The sequence below is a fragment of the Pinus tabuliformis genome, chromosome J (genome assembly GCF_031772625.1).
Source record: "Pinus tabuliformis cultivar Carrire ecotype Pingquan chromosome J, CPIR1, whole genome shotgun sequence".
Classification (NCBI taxonomy): Eukaryota; Viridiplantae; Streptophyta; class Pinopsida; order Pinales; family Pinaceae; genus Pinus; species Pinus tabuliformis.
The window spans coordinates 1,310,809,320-1,310,829,217 of NC_142295.1; positions in this window are offsets into that span (position 1 = coordinate 1,310,809,320).

A 19,898-nucleotide genomic window follows, 5' to 3' on the forward strand; every position below is an offset into this window, starting at 1 on the left:
CAGAGGGTTTGGCCACAGGTTTTCAAATTTAAGGTATCTTTCAATTAATTTTACTTAATTAAAACATTTGACAGGCTGAACATTTCTAAATTTGAACGAGGAGTGGTATCTTATGGTGAAATACCTGAAATTGGGCGAATTGGCTTCAAGTTGAAGGTTCAGGGTAGCTACAGAGGTTTGTATGGTTCTGGTACAGACTAAGAGGTCAGTTGGGTTATTTGAAACGTCTTCTGGAGCAAATTTGGAGGTCAGATTGCAAGTTTGGTGTTTGTAGGAGTCGCAAAGTTTTTCACAGTTTATAGAGAAAATGCGTAAAAAAAAGGCAAAAAGAGGGCTTCGCAGTGTTTTATAGAAAAACAATTACTTTTGGCGAGTTTATCTATGAATGAACAGTTGGCAGTTTTTTCGGTTAAGCGAGGAAATATTTTTTCTTGGCCATTGCACCACTTTTATGGAGGGGGTGGTATTCAGGAGGGGTCACCCGATGTACTCCAGCATTTGACACGTAGCAGTAGGGGAGTCAGGGAAAACCACTTTATCAGGTGGGTAAAGGTCGGTGATCGGGTTCGGCTGATATGATTGTAAGCCGTCGGATGAGGGGGGTGATGATCAAACGAGAGTTGGGTGAGGGAATTGCACGGGGGATAAATCAAAGGCTTTCGGGGGGGGGGGCATAGCTTTAATCTTTGGTGTTATGGGATTAGTTTAGGAATTAATCACTAGATTAGTAGATCGGGTGCTACTTAATGACAGGATTAAATGATTGAGAGGGGTTAAATGCCGAGATTAATAAATTTTATCGGGATATGGGGTAGAGTGTATATTTTATAACTAAAATAGGTGTTGGGTTATTTACATAAAGGAATTAATTAATACGGGATAATGGAATTTAGGGGATTATATAATAAAATTAAAAATTAATATGAAGTGAATGAGTGGAGTGGGTAATATCCCTTAAGCATAATGTAACATGTAATATTTGTGTGCTTTACATACACTTAATACTTAGGATGGAATTATTTTGTGGGTTTCTGAATGAAATATATTTTAACATGGGGGGGTTTACTTTTCCTAGGTAAATGAAGTTTAACCTTAGGAAAAGGGGTTTTATGAAGGGGAATGAATTGTTTGTACGGGATTTTAACACTTGGTGTCCTTAAGTCATTAAGCGAAGGGTCCAGTCCCACCAAATGTTAGAGAAATTCTTTGAGCCTCTTTGACGTGAAGGATTTTAGGTATTTAGAACCTATCTATGGGCAATTAGTAAGTAGAGGGGTGAAATGACTAAGGGGATGTTAAATAAACCAAGTTGTAAACCATTGTCCTTGCTTTGTTTACTACTTATGCTCATTTGGAAGATGTATTTCAACATGACATCAGTGCTTTTGTGTAATCACTTGATATTTCTGCAACCTTTCTTCTACTTACCCATTTACTTACCCTCCATTTTTTCTTCATTTTATTTGGGTGCATTTAGTCTAGCAAACCCTTGTCAATCTTTTTCCTTTACGAAGTAGACTATCTAATTCTAACCTTATACCATCCAAGGGATCAGATTAAACTGATGAGCTCCTTTTATTTTCTCTACCTATAATGATCTGCCAAGATTAAACTATTTGGTCAGATTTTATTCTCTAACTATAAACACAAAATTCAAAGCATGAAATAGCCAAGTTTAAACAATTTGACTATCATGGATTGTGGCATGAGTAACAAGCTACACACAATCATCATTATGCATAAAAATAAATAGTAGTGGCATTTTGACTTGCACACTTTCATGCTCTCTTTTGTTTTTTGGGGTTCATATATTTTCATTTTTTGACCTTTTCTTATTCTTTGTTGTCCTTTGATGTTTCTTTTAGGACATACCCTCTTTACATTTTTTAACTTTTTAATATGGAAAACATTTGCCAAAAGAAAGGTATGTACAATATTACGAGGCTTAACCTTAGCCATTCAAAATTATGACTCTTATTGGTATAGGAACCTAATAGAGAGGGAGATCCAACTACATGCTATGGAGGAAATGTTGGTTCCTAATGAGGAGGAGCCTCAGACTGATGCGGAGCAGCCGCATGCAGAGGATCCAAGAGTGGAGACATCCACTCAAGCAGAGTCTTCCAGAGATGGATGGAAGTGCACAGGGGAAGCTGACAGATTGTTTTCAGATGCGAGAGAGAATGTGGGAGAACCATCTTCTCAATGCAAACAGAGGAGGTCACTTGATAGGTACACTAGATACATGGCCCTTGTTGGGGAATGTGTTGACATCGAGCCATCTTGCTTTGAGGAAGCAGTGCAATAGCTGATTTGGGTTGATGCTATGGTGGAGGAGTATGACTCCATAGTTTGTAACAGTGTTTGGGATGTGGTTCCAAGACCGGAGAACAAGTCAGTTGTGAGTTCCTGTTGGCTTTACAAGGTAAAGCAAGCTACTGATGGTAGTGTGGAGAAGCATAAGGCAAGATTTGTTTCCCATGGTTTCTCACAGGTCGAGGGGATTGACTATGATGAGACTTTTGCTCCTGTAGCAAGGTACTCATTTATCAGATCAACGTTGGCACTATCAACATAGATGGGTTGGAAGATCTATTAGATGGATGTGAAGACTGCATTCCCCAATTGCAAGATTGAGGAAGAGGTTTACATAGAGCAACCAGAAGGTTTTGAGACCTTTGATCATGAGTCGCATGTGTGCCAACTCAAGAGAGCTTCGTATGGGCTGAAGCAAGCACCTCGTGCTTGGCACACCAAGATAGACAACTACTTCACTGACTTGGGCTTCACAAAGAGTGAAGCGGATGCGAACCTGTACCATATCATGGTGAAAGGTAAGTAGTTGATCATTTTACTTTATGTTGATGATCTCATATTGACAAGGTTATGATCAGTTGATCATGTCTTGCAAGGAGGACCTTGCAAGAGAATTCAAGATGAAAGACATGGGCCTCATGCATTACTTACTCGACATGGAAGTATGGCAGATCGATGGGCAGTTGTTTGTGTCTCAGGGAATGTATGCCAACGAGATACTCAAGAGATTCCACATCGAGAAGTGCAAACCCATGTAGACTCCTTCAGCAGGTAACTCGATGAAGGAGGATGCTACTTCAGGAGAAGTAGTAGAGGCTACTATGTATAGGCAGCTTGTGGTTTCATTATTGTACTTAGTGAAGATAGGACCAGATTTGTGTTATGCAGTGAACCAGTTGAGTCAAGAAATGGTTCAGCCTACCAAGATGTTTTAGAGGGCATTAAAGCATGTATTGAGATACCTCAGAGGCACATCTCAGTATGTATTATGGAACAGATGGATAGAGGGAGTGAAGCTACAAGACTTGAATGATGCAGATTGGGTAGGGAGTCCATCAAATTGGAAGAGCACATCAAGAGGGATTTTGAACCTTGGGTCAGCTACAGTTTCTTGGTACAGCAGGAAACAGAGGTCAGCTACACTCAACTCAGCAAAGATTAAATACATGGCTACAAGTCAGGCAGCATGTGAGGCCATCTGGATGCGGAAAATTCTAGTTTGTTTGTTTGATCAAAGGATGGATCCAACTGTGATCTATTGTCATAATCGGAGTTGTATCAAACTCTCTAAGAATCCAGTATTTCATGATAGGTCCAAGCACATCGACATCCAGTATCATCATTAGAGACTATGTAGTGAAGAGGATCATGTTTCTGCAGTATATTTCGACAGAGGAGCAAGATGTTGACATTTTGAAAAAGGCATTGTCCAAGTGTAAATTTGAGTTCCATAGAGACAGGATTGAGGTGGCAGATAATCCCTTTCTTGTTGAGAGGGAGTGTTGAAATGTGGCAACAAGAATATTCCAATTTTAATTTGTCCTTGAATTAAAATTGAGAATTAAAATTTGAAATTTAGTCTCACCAGCTGCTTGGAAAATAATTAATTAATTCATATTGAGTTAATTAGTTGGAGAAATTCAAGCTAGAAGTCTTTCTGAAGTCATGCAACAGTTATCCCTTAAATTAAGGAGATTATCCCTTAATTAAGGAGATAAGATTGAGTTATATTTGAGTTGTAATTAGTTAGCTCAGTTTACTGAGTTAAGTCCAGTTAAATTAGTTCCAAACTTTTTGGGGAACTAATTGTGAGTTTAGTTAGTTAATGCATGCATGCATCTAACTAGTGTAGTCTAGATAACTGAAGATTCTCTCATCAGTAACTCATGCATGTCTATTCTGAGAAAGACCCAGTTGAGATTAAAGACAGGGACAATGTACTATCAGTTGCATGAGTTTTCCTATAAACAAAACTCATGCATGTAGAAGGAATTCATTCCTTGAGTATTGCACAGTTTTACACGGTGTGAGATCAATGTGAGTGATGAGTGTTACACTTAGTAACAATAGGACCACCCAGGAGAAACAACGGAAGGAAATAGGAGCTTGGAGGGTAGAGGAGAAGGCTTATGAGCAGTCTATTTTTTTTGTGAGCATCTGTGAGGGATTGTACTAAGAGCTGGCTAGATGTGAGAGCTAACGCTTTGTGTAATCCTGATATATTTCCACTTGTAGGATAATACAGATAGTGGTGTTTTTAGCTGAGGCTTTCCCCAGAGTATTCTTTTGTGTTTCATGTGCATTGATTATTCTTCTGGTTATATGTGTTCATCTTGATCTTGCTCAAATCTATTAAGCTTCTGCAAGTTTGATTGTAGTAGATTAAAGTATTTTGCTTTAGTTGTATTGCATTATCAAGTTAATCTATAGTCAGAATTTCTACAGCACTATGGAAAAGCTCTAATATCCCTTTCACGCTCTTAGCACCAGATCTTAGCACGAGAGGGGAAACTCACCTAATTATTCTTCTCATATACACAATTTTCAAAGAAATAAAAATCCTAAGAGAAATTAGACATACCTTCTACCATACGATTACAATGAAATATTTTAAGGCCCTTCTGTCAAATATTTCCAAGTCTTTGATGCCACAACACAGTCCTTTATCCATATACCATTATATTTTCTACTCCATTTTCAGGAACCAAGAATTTTTGCACTCATTAATAATAGTGATACCTAGAAGTTGGTACAGGTTTCCTATCTGAACTCCCCACATCTATACCAGTGCTCCCCAATCCATCTTGTAGGTTTATTTATCAAACATTGTTTTTACACCTATATCATCCATCTTGCTTACAGGAATTATATTTTTTTCCAATGCAGGAATATGTAGAAGACCAGAGAATGTTCTAATCATTCCACCTTTCAACATCAACTTGACATTTACACATCTAATGATTATTTCCTTCATGTCATCCCCTAGGAATAAATCACCACCATCACATTTCTCATACTCGCAGAACCACTCTCTATGAGGAGTGAAGTGAAACGATACAAATGAGTCAATCAACCATTCCCCATGATCTATGTGTATACTTGAGTAAGAAGCCAAGTACACATCCCCACCTTCATTTGAGGTTGTTTTAACCTCTGTAGGAGGAGCATCATCAATTCTCTTTTCCTTCTCAAGAGTTTTAGATTTAAAATCCTTTTTATAGTGCCCTTATTTTCCACATTTCTAGTGCACGTTTATAGGTTTTCCTAGGTATCTAGATCTCCTTCTAGATTTGCATCTCCGACTTGAGGACTTATTTCTATTTCTATTTTGGGATCGTCTTCTTATAGAAAAGGCATCTCCACTCTGGCTCTCCATATTTTTGTATCTCATCTCCTCCGACAATAAGGATGAGACTATTTCATCAAACTTCATGGTAGTCGTATTGCTACCTGTAGCAAAAACCATAATATCCCATGAATCTGGTAAAGACCACAAAAAGATAATGCACTTATCTTCATATGAAATTTTAATATCAGTAGATAATAATTGACTTACCATAATATTGAATGTGTTTATATGCTCTATCACCAAGTCTCCATCCTTCATCCTCAGGTTACACAACTTTTCCCACACGGACAACTTGTTCATCAAAGACTTAGATTGATACGAAGTCCCTAACTTGTCCCACAAACCCTTTTTCATAACCCCCCTTGATACATTCAACAATAGTAAATCTTAGAGACAATTTTATTGTTCTTTTCACCTTTAGATCTATCTTCACCCAGACTTTTGTTGACATTCCTATTAGTGCCATTCCTAGATCTATAACATTCCATTGATCTCTATCCACCATCATATCCTCCATCTTTAGCTTCAACAACTCAAAACTTTGTCCATTGAATTTATCGATCTATATCTTTCCACTATTTGCCATCTTCTTTCACCACAACAATCGATCCTGCAAATCTCCCACTGTAGCAGGGTCGACCACAGGACCAAGAAAAAACCCTAAGAAGTAAAGGTGCCCCCTTGAATTTGAAACATATCTGATACCAAATTAGGTTTTAATATTGTACAAAAATTACCTAGATATGAATTCTTAAAATAGAAAAGTATATAATGGCAAGAACATAAAAACATATACACAAATATTTTCCCCTAGATCCCAAAACATATATATACATGTCGAAGCATTCATAAACCCCAATCCACTAACCCTATATTAGAACATAATTGTAGTTCCCTTAAATAGAACTACAAAATACCATGGGCAGAAAATCGTCATGCCCAAAACCATGTACAAAAATTATGCACATAACCATGCATAGGTCCACCCACCATCTTTGGGTCCTCCCCCCCATCGTTGGATCTGCCCAAATATTATTAGGTCTACATGATGTGTGTAAATAATATAACACACACCTAACAACCTTAGCAAGAATGATGAATCACTGGAGGTGGATCAAACTTTATACATATTTATTATTTAAAGCCTCCTATATTTGAAAACCTCAAGACCAAACATCATGCAGGTAGTTAGTATTGTTGGAATACTTCAAGCAACCCCTATATAGAGTCATGTTCTAACAACCAAGAGGATTCTGTGATATCTTAGATCCACAATGGAATATGGACTTTGGTACCCAAGAGGTAAATATTTTTCACTAACTATTTTACTAATGTTAATTCGGCAAGTGATGTAGATGATAGAAATAACACTAGTGGTGGGTCTTTCTTTCTTGGTGAATGTCTAGTTTCATGGTTGATCAAGAAGTAAGCCTCAATCTCTCTCTCTACTACTAAAGCATAATATAGAGAAGCAACTTCTTGTTGCACTCGTCTCTTATGGATGAAGAATAATTTACAGTATGTACAAGTATTATATGATTGTCTTATTCCTATCATATGTGATAATACATGTGTAGTCAACATTACCAAGAACCATGTATTTCATTCAAAGATAATGCATATTCCAATCAAGTACCATTTTTCTCAAAGAGAAAGTCAAAAATCAGATTGTCAAGTTGGAGTATGTAACTACAAAAGAGTAGGTAGCTCATATATTCACCAAACCTATCCCAAGATATCAATTTTAATATTTAAGGAAAATATTGGAATAGTTCCTCCTAACTCCTTCCACTAGATCTTCCTTATGAGGAAGAAATCTAGTCAGCAAGCACGCAGCATATTACATGAAAGTTATCAGGGCCACAGGATCAACAAAACAGGGGGATATTGTTTGTAGGGGAGCACATTAGTTTGTTTTCCATTGATGTCAAAGGGGGGGAAGTACTTCAAACAAAATAAAAGGGGAGAGGTAACACCACAAAAAGGAAAGGTACACCAGAGCAGAAGTGCATCATATGGGGAGAAACAAATATAGGGGGTGAAGAAAGAGAAGTAAGAAAAAGGATAATTAAGAATTACACTTTTCTTTTGATTTTATGGTGTTATTTTTCTTGTTTCATTATAGGCATTAACATCAATACGAAATGGGGAGAATGTTAGAAAAATGTTGTCATTGATGGCAAAGAAAAAGAATGATGATGGTAAAGGCAAGGATAGATAGGTGGTTGCAAGAATAATGGTAAAGGTGTAGATACTTTGGAGCCATTTATGGTATACAAAATCATCTCATAATCTCTTGGAAACGGATCATATGAATATAGATTGAAAATCTTTTTCCAATGGTATATTGAAGTCCAAAAAATGCCTCTTGGATCATAAGTTATTTGACTATCAAAGTTTTGGAGGTGAATGTCAAAGTTTGGGTCCCTAAGCATAGTCAGTGCATAGATAGAAGGATAAGTTGGCGTAAGTACAAGAGGTGGACCAATAAAAATATTAGGAGGGATATTAGTGGTCCCCATGGAATCCACACAATCGTGAAGAAGGTTCCCTACACAGTGTGAAAACATATGCAAATGATGAAGCCCATGATAACTATGCAACTACTGGACGTGGCAAAGCTTTGGAAGGATGTAAGAAGGTGGTGATTGGATGAAGTTTGATTAGGCTCTCCCCATGGGACAAATCTTCTTAGGATACCTTCCTCGGAAGAACTAAAGTTGCATGCTAAGGAAAACTCTTGGGATGACGTAAGACCAAAGCACACTAGCAGGCGAAAATGAAATGATTGGTGCATGTTACAGTACGAGGATCCCACAACCACATCATCCTAGAGGTCCATCCTTGGAAGGTATAAATGTAGACACTTCGTTGAACTCATGGGATTATTTGACATAGGGAAGACGTGGAGGTGACATTGCAAGTAGATATAATGTTCATTGGATGGTCAAGGGTCCACAAGATATCTCATCCTAGGAGGTTTACCTTGGAGGATCCAAAGGAAGGTGTAGGAAGAGGGAGATGGGGTGAATTGGATTTAGGATGACATGGGAGTGATTGCAACAAATAAATTAATCCCAAACACCTTTAATATTTAATAAATAAAATCATTTAAAAATGAAAGCCCTAGGACCCCCTTTGCCTCCATATGCTTAACAACATGGATGAAACTTGGCATGATTACGTTGGCTTCTACAAACATCATGGTAGGCACAAGACTGATGATGTTAACATAAGGGTGACACATGACATGTGTTTTCTGCACTTTCAGGTGGTCAAGTGTGCCAAATCTTAGTGACATGTGTCACCATTTAGGAGGCACCACATGGAATTAGTGATGAAAGCATGACATCATGTGGGACACACCATCCCAAACCAGAGACCCTAGAGGTTTCAAAGTGAGTGAATGAAGAGAGCTCCAGGCTGATAAGGTTTTGGAACAAGGTGTAAGATAGGGTGGAATGGAAAATCACCTCGGCAATCATATGATTGGTTCGCATGTCATAGGTGGTCAAAATAGGAACACATCATCTCAAAGGAGTCACCCCAAAAGAAATTGAAAATTTGCATGATAGGTTTCTCTAGGTTACAAGGACATGGAAACATAGAGAGTCAGAGATGATAACCAAAGAAAAGAGAACATGTGGAGAGGCAGTCCCACTTGGAAACATAACCTCGAAGGATTGACCCCAGAAGGTTTTCAAAGGTGCACAAGGTATAAAAGCTGGGGGCTAAAAGTGGGAACTATAACTTGGTAACGAGTGTGATTTGTGACCATGGGCATGATAGGTTGTAGTGTTAAATAAGTCCTCAGGGCTATAACTTAAAGGGGCCCATTGCATGCTTATAAAAACCGGTTCTTAGTGTTAACACTCAAGCCTGAGAATATTCTGACGTAATGTTTAAGTCCCTTTTGGGGTTAGAACAAAGTGCACCAGGCATATGAATGGGTCAAAAACAATTGTAATTTTTCATTATGTGCCATATCAAGCAGAGGACTAAAATATTTAAAGAAGGGAATGAACGAGTTGACAATGTGGATGATGAAATGGACAAAGTTAGTGGTAATATTTGGTGAAATGGATAGATCTAGTAGTATATTTGGTTGTATCGCTAAATTTTAAGTCATCTAAATTTAGAAAAACCTATGCTAAATCTTGTAACTTACAAGAATGGAAGAAAACAACAGTCTAATTATGAATTTCTTATAGATATGGGTAAACAATGATTCAATACTTAAATACAACAATAAGAAGAAATAATCGAAACAATACAAAATAAAAATTAAACATTCATGCAAGCAAAAGATTTCATGTTAACTATAGCTAAAAGAACCAAAAATATTAGTCAAAATTCTTTATAAGCATAATCGATTGAGCAAGTTTCATGTTAAGAATTAATTCATGGATTGATGTTTCTTGTATGGATGGGGATTTTTTATCAGTGATTAGAAATTATTGAAGGTGATTTTATGGTGTGTGTATGGTGAGTAGTTGAGGTGATAAATTGATTTGTTTATGAAAGGAAGTGGCCTTCATGATTTCTGTTTCAAAATTGTATGAAAGATGAATCATTGAGGCCAAGAAAGTGGTATCTTGCAGGTCAGGGTTATAGCTCCTTCTAGTAGTGGTTGGTAAATAGTTAATGGTCAGAGCTCCATTTAGTGGTAGTTGATAATCTAGGGGTTGTAACTCCTAGTAGTGGCTGGTAAATAGTTAGGGGTCGGAGGTCCTTTTAGTGGTAGCTTATAAACTAGGGGTCATAGCTCCTTTCAGTTGTAGCTGATAAATCAAGGAGTGGTATATTCCTTTTTGTTATAGCTATAGAAATTTGTAACAAAAAGTTGAAGTTTTCCTTTGTGAATTAAATTGACATAAATTTTGAAGAAATTATGTGTTTTGTGTGCCTCTCATGATTGAGACTTGTGATGCTGATATAAATTAATTGTGAAAAGTATTATTTGGTTTCCTGGTAATATTTACTAGTGAAAGAAGTTTTCAAATTCCTACAATAGTGATTCAACCCCTCTCTAAGTATTGTCCTGGTATTATCCTTTAAATTTCACAATCTATAGCTTGATATAAATAAAGGTAGAACAAATATTTCAAGATGACTCATTTACCCCATAAATCACATTTTTTCTTCCACCTTTAATCTTCAAGAATCACCACAAATATATTCCTCATCTCCTTTACATGCCTCATATATCTTGTTTCTTGGATACACTTCAGATCAACTCATATACCCTTTACCTATAGTTCTTATATGTTCACATATCCGGCAGACTTGTAAAATTATTTGGGTCATCCTGATTATACTTTAGGTTGGTCATCCTAACAATATCTTTCATATCTCCTCATTCCTATCAACTTAGAGGGAGTTCCATATAACACTACAATCATCTCAGAATAAGTCTTCCAACCATATATCTTATGCTCCAATTTGAGCTAGGAAATTAAAGAAAAAATGCATTCAAATATAGGGTATCCAAACTAGGCATCAAAATTCTAAAAAAAATATTTCCAACAATATTCATTTTCCAATATGTATCTCGGACATATTTAGTCTCCCCTTTTATTTGACATCAATGAAAACAAAATTTCCAACAATATCCCCCTTTGTAACTACTTGAAACCCTTAGTCAGTTCTATAATAATACTGAAGAACTCCCCTATATACAATTTTCCTTGTGTCTACAACTTCTACGCCTTTGACATGAATGGAAAATGATGCTCCCCCTAAAATTGTGCTTCTCCTTATATATAAATATTCTTCTATATTTAACTATCCTTAGTGCCTACAATTGTTCCTTTATTTGCAAATTCAATTAGTGATTGTAACTCTTGTTTTATGGGCAACTTCTATCAATAACAGAAACTAATTCCCCTATTTGTTATCTCTTCTTATGTCTACATATATCTCTCTTTTGAAATCAATGGAATTTTCTTTTTTTGTTTGTAATTTCTTTCCCTAATATGTTAACAACAAAACAATTTCTTCCTTTGATATTTTCTTACTTCTCCTTTCTATACAATTATCCTCCCATGTCAAGGTTATGTCTATCTATCCCCACAATGCTACCTTTCCTCTTCTCATTAAAGAAATTTTGAGGTCTAAAATGGGCCTCCTAAGGAATATTATAAAATAATAGTGGAAATAATAAGATAATATTAGATTACCTCATCAAATTTTATAGGCAAAAATGAAAAAACTACTTTTCTCGCGACATTGTTGCCTTGTACTTGAACAAATTATTTTTACTTCTTCTTTTTGGGATTACTTTCTCTAGGCTTCTACTTCCCTCTATTTACAAATTAAATCCTTTGACTATAAAAAAAAAAACTCCTCTTGATAGGAACTTATCCATTTTTCAACTTTTCCTTTTGTTATCAAAGGGTTGTTCCCCCTAAACATATGCTTCTTCTCATCTACAATTTTCAGTTTCTATAATTATTCCTCGTATTTGGAATTTCTCATTTTTATATCAAGGGAACAATGTTTATTCCCTTATACTTATGTATTGATTTTAATTGAAATACATTATTTACTTCAATTTCTTGACACATCATCCATTGTTGGTTCATATTTTGCAAAATTCCCATTTCACCATTCTTCTCCTATATCTCACTCTCAAAATTTCCCATCCCCTTGATGTGGACTAAGGGGCTACAACCTCTTAATTATCTATTACTAATGATATGGGAGAGTTATTACTCTAAAATTTCATCTTAAATATGAAAACATATTGATGGGAAAAGGTTTGGTAAATATATCTACAACATATTCCTTGGTAGCAATATATTCCATCCGAACACTTTGTTTAACTTCCTATTCTCTTAAAAAGTGATACTTGATGGGAATGTGTTTTTCCTCTAAATGTATCTAGGGTTCTTTAAAATTATGATTCCACTTGTATTATCCCAAACAATTGATATTGCCTAATCATATTCTACTCTAATATCCTTCAGAGGTTGCTTCATCCAAAGAACTCAAGTACAACACGTTGGTGCTACAATGTATTCAAATTCAGTTGTGCATAGGGAGATTAATGTTTGTTTCTTTCTTAAACATGATACCAGAAAATTTCCTAGAAATAATGCTCCTCCACTTTCACTTTTCCTATCATTACACTTCTTGTTGGTCTAAACGTCACACTAAGATGGGGGTTAATCAGTGTCAGACAAGTTTCACCATTTCACAAATATTCACAATCATACAACCATATAGAAATGAAATATAGTCATTATATCATCAAATATAATAGTGCATCATCATAACCGTAACATATCAATAAGTCATCACTAATTCAAGAAGCCATCACATCACAAATAGACACAAGTTTTCTTATGTGGAAATCCATATAGACAAAACCACCAACCTTATTATTCTTTATCTTCAATTCATTTACATAGATTTGTAGGCTATGACCTGGTGGAGGCAACTACCCCCAAGAATTCAAGCTACCACTTGCACTAGGATACAACCTAATTAAGGCACCAACCTCAAAAGATGCAAATAACTGCTCACTTTAGGCTTCAACTTGATTGAGGATCCAACCTTGATAATGAGTAGGCTTCAACCCGATTGAGGCTCCAACCTTTGTGGAGGCACCAAACTCCTTCTTCAACTTCCTTGTGGACCCATATTTCATCTCATTTTCAAACTAGATCCACTATTCTCATATATCGTTGTCTGTTATAAAAAAGGACTATTACAAATTGCAATCACAACCTATGCGAAACATGCAGCCATAGCATTTCTACACAACCAAAAATAACTGCACTACCACACAACCTACAACCACTATGCTGCCATACAATCTACAACTACTATACTACTACATCACCTGCAACCATTATACTACAATCAATTTTACAAAATTCATAGCAATCATTGATGTTGGTTCTCACACCATCGCTCATACTTTGTTTCAACTAGTTCTACAATCTATTCATTTCAACCCCTTCTCAAAACCCCTTTGGTTACATTCATCTTTGATTCCTTATCGTCCAATTTCTTCCAAAACTCAATTTGGAAAATTAATTCCCTTAAAAACCCTAAATAACTACATAAAAATTTATATTGAATTAAATATGTGACAAATTTACCCTTCTAGGTGTGCTTGATAGAATGGAAAAATCTAAAGTTGGTGCTACAATTTGTACGCCATCATTGAGTTATCTATTTGATAGAAAAAAAATCATAAAATAATAAATAAAATATACACTGACTTGTGATAACATAGCAGTCAAACCTTTGACCAAATGTTTATAGTGTGCACGCCTTACCAACTCAGCTCCTTGGTGTCACTTGTGATACCATGTTGCACTAATTATTTTATAGTAATAACCCTACATCCAACCCGAGTAAATCCATTTACTAGCCCATGTAACTCCCCATCAATCCACCATGGCTTTGTCTACATGAATCAATCCTCTCTGGCTTAGGGCTCTCGCATGATCATACCCTTGTGGCTCATTGCAACATGGTCAACAATGGACATTTATATATGGAACTCCACTGTGGGTTTCCTATGTGAATCAATCATCTATGTCTCAATTCTCTCAAACGATCATACCCTCATGGCTCATTGTAACAAGATCAACGTTGGACATTTATACACTGAACTTCATCGTGGCTTGCCTAAAAAAATCAATCATCCATGGCTCAATTTTATCACACGATCATACCATCGTGACTCATAGTAATAGGGTCAACATTTGACATAAATACATATTCATGAATAGAGATAGGTCCACCCTAGGCTTGATACCATCATATGAGCAGACCTCCATCATATAAACAAATTGAATAGATCTTGGTATCCTATCATAGTTGACAACACCCATACATAGATGGGGATTTCACTTATCATAGCTATAGTAGGCACTACTTGCATGAATGCACCTCTTACATTCAACCTTGACATGGCTATACTAGCCATCACCTTCATGAATAGACCTTTGATAGAACCATAAGTAGAGCCAAAACACTTACATAACAAACTCCTCAGACTATTTCGTAGGTTTGATTTCAGTGTATATTTCTATGTGATTATTTATAATGGAATCATGCGAATGACCATATATATTGGATGTGGTTAAGCCGACCACAAGATTTGTTTATTTGGGTGTGTGAACTAGAATTGAGTGATCATGTGACCCCTCTCAAAGTTTTCATATGACCAAGCCTTTGAGCTGAATTTTAGGTCCTTGGATTTGGCCCCAAAAGACCATGTGACCTAGGGGCCACTGGTCCTTTGCATGATGACATGAACGTGATGTCATCATGCCATGTGGCATCCTAAGAGTGTGTCACATGTCACCTATTTTCAAACTTTTTGTCAATCCAAATGTTCCAAATCACAATGTTGCATATTGGACTCTAGTGATTCCATGACATCGAGATGATGTCACCTTACTTGTGTCATGATGACTATGCAATTGTGCCACATGTCAATCATAAATAGTTCCACACTGTTGGGTCCCTATAATACTAGTGATTACCCCATTAATATTGTAGTTGTATCCCTTATTAATATTTCTATTATTGTGCCCCATAGAATCCCTCTATTGTTATTTTTGTGGCTTTATATTATTATTGTTAGGTCGGCTGGGTTATATTGTGACTCCTTAGACTCCTATATATAGAAAGGAGGTTTTTTCATTTGAATCATCCAAGAATTGTTCATTTGTGTAATGTAAAGGAGGTTGCCCCCTCGAAGAGGCTGAATTCTAAGGCGTTGATCTCTCTTTTCTATCTTTTTGTGAGCTGGTTTCATAACATTTGGTGTCAGAGCTTTGGATTCTAGGCTTTCGTTGCTCCAAATAGGTCATCGTGGCATTTTCGCTATAACTATTTTTTTGTGATATTTCAGAAGCTAAAAAAAAACCCATTTTATAAGAGATCGTGCTGAATCTTGGGTATGAATTTAAGAGCTTTTCAAGCTATATTTGTGGAGATATGATCTGAGGAAGTTGGTCTTTTTGCAAACTCCTGAATTACATTCCAAACAGGTGACCTGGGGAAAATCATCATAACATTCTCTCTGAGCATCGGATTGAAATTTCGTCAGAAGGTACAGAAAGAGGATGGACTGTAGTTTCTCGTAAATAGTTTTCAGAGCCAAAGGTTGAAACAGTGACTCGTGGCACATCGTACATTTTCGCTTTACTGAACTAGTCTATAATCAGGTCATCTTGGGAGATTGTGTATAACTCTTCCTTGGAGAATCAAATTTGGATCAGATTGGTGGCATTAGAAAGAGGACATAGAGGGCTACTACAGGTCGCAATTTTAGAACTGGATGATCCAAAATTGCAGAGATACATCAGATACAATAGCAAGCTTCTACAAAGTGAAAAAAGGTCTGTAGTTTTTTTTAAATTTTTGCATAAGCTTGGTTTGAAAAATTAGTTTGAATTAGTAATTGATGCCATGAGGAAAGAAAATGAAAACACCTAGTAAGCAACCTAAGAGCTCTAGCATGACTCATGAAGAAGAGGAATAAATGCAACATGATATATCAAAATTACGAGACCAAGTGCAACAAGTGTCACTTGCACAAAAAGCAACAGAATCTAAGATGGATGGTTTAAGGAAAGATGTAGAAGCTAAGATGTATGGTTTAAAGAAAGGTGTAGAAGCTAAGATGGATTGTTTAAAGAAAGGCGTAGAAGCTAAGATGGATGGCATGGAAGCTAAGATGAATGGCATGGACACTAAAATTGATGGCATGGATGATAAGATGGAAGAATTGAAGATAAATATGAATAAGTTGCTACAAAAAATGGTCACTAATGGTGAAAGGGTAGTAAAGGAAACTCGTGATGAGAACAAAGGAAATGTTAATCATGATTCCATAGACTCTAATGTTGGATTGAAGACCCACCATATTCAAAAAATCGATATGAGGAAGTTTGATGGCAAGGATCCCGCAACATGGATATTATAGATGGAGCAATTGTTCGATCTCAATAATGTGAAAAACACACAAAAGGTATGTATTGCAACTTTCTATTTGGAACCAAATCAGTTTGTATGGTATCAATGGCTTTTCTCTCGTAAACAAATTATCACTTGGGCAATTTTTATGGAAGATTTGACAACACATTATGAGGATACAAAAAGCAACACTTTTTTTAGCCAATTGATAAGTCTCAAACAAAAGGGTTCAATAATGGAGCACACTAAGGAGTTCCAAGAATCGAACATAAGGGTAAAAAATATTCCAGAGGAGCATAGGATTGATGTGTTCATAGGGACTTTAAAGGATAATATCCAACATGATGTTCGCCTTTGGGAACCTGATTCATTAGAGAAGGCATTCAGGTTAGCAAGAAAAATGGAAAGCAAAATTATGGCAACCAAGAAGCATACCACTCACAACTATAAAGATGGAAGTGTTGTTGCCCCTAGTCTTCCATAACCTATAAGGTTGACACCACAACAATTGGAAGAAAAAAGAGAAAAAGGGCTTTGTTACAGTTGTGATAGCAAATACACTAAAGGTCATAAGTGTGCTGAGAAGAAATTATTCTACATAGATTGTGAAGAGGAAGAATAAAAGCAGCAAGAAAGGTCAAAAGAAGAGGATATACTCCAGGAACAAAGCCTAGGTAAAGAAGAAATGAATCCGACCATATCTTGTAATGCATTGGTGAGAATTACCACTCCTCAAACCATCAAGATAGAAGGACAAATCAAGAAGAAAAAGGTAATAGTGTTGATTGATTCAGGAAGTACCCACAATTTTATTCATTGTAAGGTAGCAAAAGAATTGAATTGCTTCTTATATCTAGCACCAGAGTGTCAAGTGATGGTTGCAAATGGAGGAACAATAAATTGCTCTGGACAGTGCCATAATATCAAGCTATCCATGGGAGAATATGTATTGACTAGCCCACTGCTTTCCATTCCAATGTGAGGTGCTGATTTTGTACTAGGAGTCCAATGGCTACAATCCTTGGGTATAATAGCTTTTAATTTTCAAGAGATTTTCATGAAATTTTCTGTGGAAGGAAAGGAAGTTGAATTAAGGGGTATTGCAGGGAAACCAGGAAAGATAATCGGCTCTAACGGTATGAAAAAGCTTCTAAAAAAGGAACAAAGAGGTGTAATTGCACAATTAGGTTCACTAGATGTTTCCACGTTGGAATAATCTATTTCTCTAGATCTCCAAAAAGTCTTGGACAATCATTCCAAGGTATTTGAGACTCCCAAAGGTCTCCCACCTATTCGTGATCATGATCATGCTATTCATCTGATTCCAGGAAGTGTTCCTCCAAACATCAGGTCGTACAGATATCCCTATGCCCAAAAGAGTGAAATTGAACGTATGGTTGCAGAAATGCTAGAGGCTGGTATAATTCAACCAAGTCAAATTTCTTTCTCTGCTCCGGTAGTATTGGTGAACAAGAAGGATGGATCATGGCACATGTGTCCAGATTATAGGGAGCTCAACAAGCTCACTATTAAAGATAAGTTTCACGTTCCTGTCATTGATGAATTACTGGATGAATTGCATGGATCAATTTACTTCACCAAGTTGGATCTTCGTTCAGGATATCATCAAATCATAATGAAGACTGAAGACATTCCGAAAACAACATTTAGAACTCATGATGGTCATTATGAATTTTTGGTCATGCCATTTGGCCTTACCAATGCACCTTCAACATTTCAAGGTTTGATGAATTCCATTTTCGAACCATTCCTTAGAAAAATTGTGTTAGTATTTTTTGATGATATACTAATCTACAGCAAGTCTTGGAAGGATCATGTTGAACATGTTGATAGGGTGCTACAACTATTGGAGGAGAAACAATTATATGCAAAAAGATCCAAATGTTTCTTTGGAGTACAAGAGGTGGAATATCTGGGTCATATTGTATCTCATGAAGGAGTTAAGGTAGACCCTAGCAAAATTAAAGCCATTAAGGAATGGAAAATCCCCACATCCATAAAGCATCTGCGAGGATTTCTCAGGTTGACGAGGTATTATCGCAAGTTTGTTAAGAATTATGGGAGAATAGTAGCACCTCTAACAACATTATCGAAGAAAGATACATTTTCATGGACTCCAGAAGCAACAAAGGCCTTCGAGCATCTTAAAGAGGCAATGTGCCAAGCACCAGTCTTAGCTACACCAGACTTCACAAAAACCTTTATTGTGGAATGTTATCCTGTAGGAAATGGAATTGGTGATGTTTTAATGCAAGATGAAAGACCTATTGCTTTTGAAAGTCATCCAATCAAGGGAAAGTTTTTACACAAAGCTATTTATGAGAAGGAAATGTTGGCAATACTCCATGCACTTAAGAAATGGTGACCCTACCTAATGGGAAGACACTTAAAGGTAAAAACGAATCATGATAGCCTTAAATACTTTTTAGAACAAAGATTATCCTCTAAAGAGAAACAAAAGTGGGTCACAAAGATGTTGGGTTATGACTTTGAAATCATCTACAAAAAAGGGAAGCAAAATGTGGTGGCAAATGCACTCTCAAGAAAGGATGAGGATGTGGAAGCGTTGTTGTGTGCCATTTCTATTATCCAACCAGATTGGATAAACGAAGCAAGGGAGGAATGGAAAAACGACGAAGAAGTGTGGGCACTTATTCGAAAGTTACAACAAGACTCCAGTACGTCTGATACATTTAGCTGGAAAAATGATTCGTTATGGTACAAAGATCGCTTATACCTTTATAAGAATTCATGGCTAAAACAAAAGATTCTTATGGAATTGCACACTTCTCCCTTAGGATGGCACTCAGGATTTTTAAAAACTTACCACAGGGTTAAGAAGGAATTTTTTTAGGAGGGCCTTAAATCAGATATTCAAAAGTTTGTGGCAGAATGTTTGGTCTGCCAACAAAATAAAGTTGAAACAATTAAGACATCGGGTCTATCACAACCTTTATCCATTCCAAGCCAACGTTGGGAGGAGGTTTCGATGGATTTTATCACAGGTTTAACCAAGTCTGAGGGAAACAGTGTCCTCATGGTGGTAGTTGACAGACTTACCAAGAATGCACACTTTTGTGCATTATCACATCCATTTAAAGCCAGTACAGTTTCTACTGCATTTATGGAAACAATTCAAAAGCTACATGGAAACCCAAAGATTATTGCAAGTGAGAGAGATCCAATTTTCACTAGAAATTTTTGGACAGAATTATTGTCTTATCTTGGTACTGAGTTAGGTCATAGCTCATCTTATCATCCTCAATCT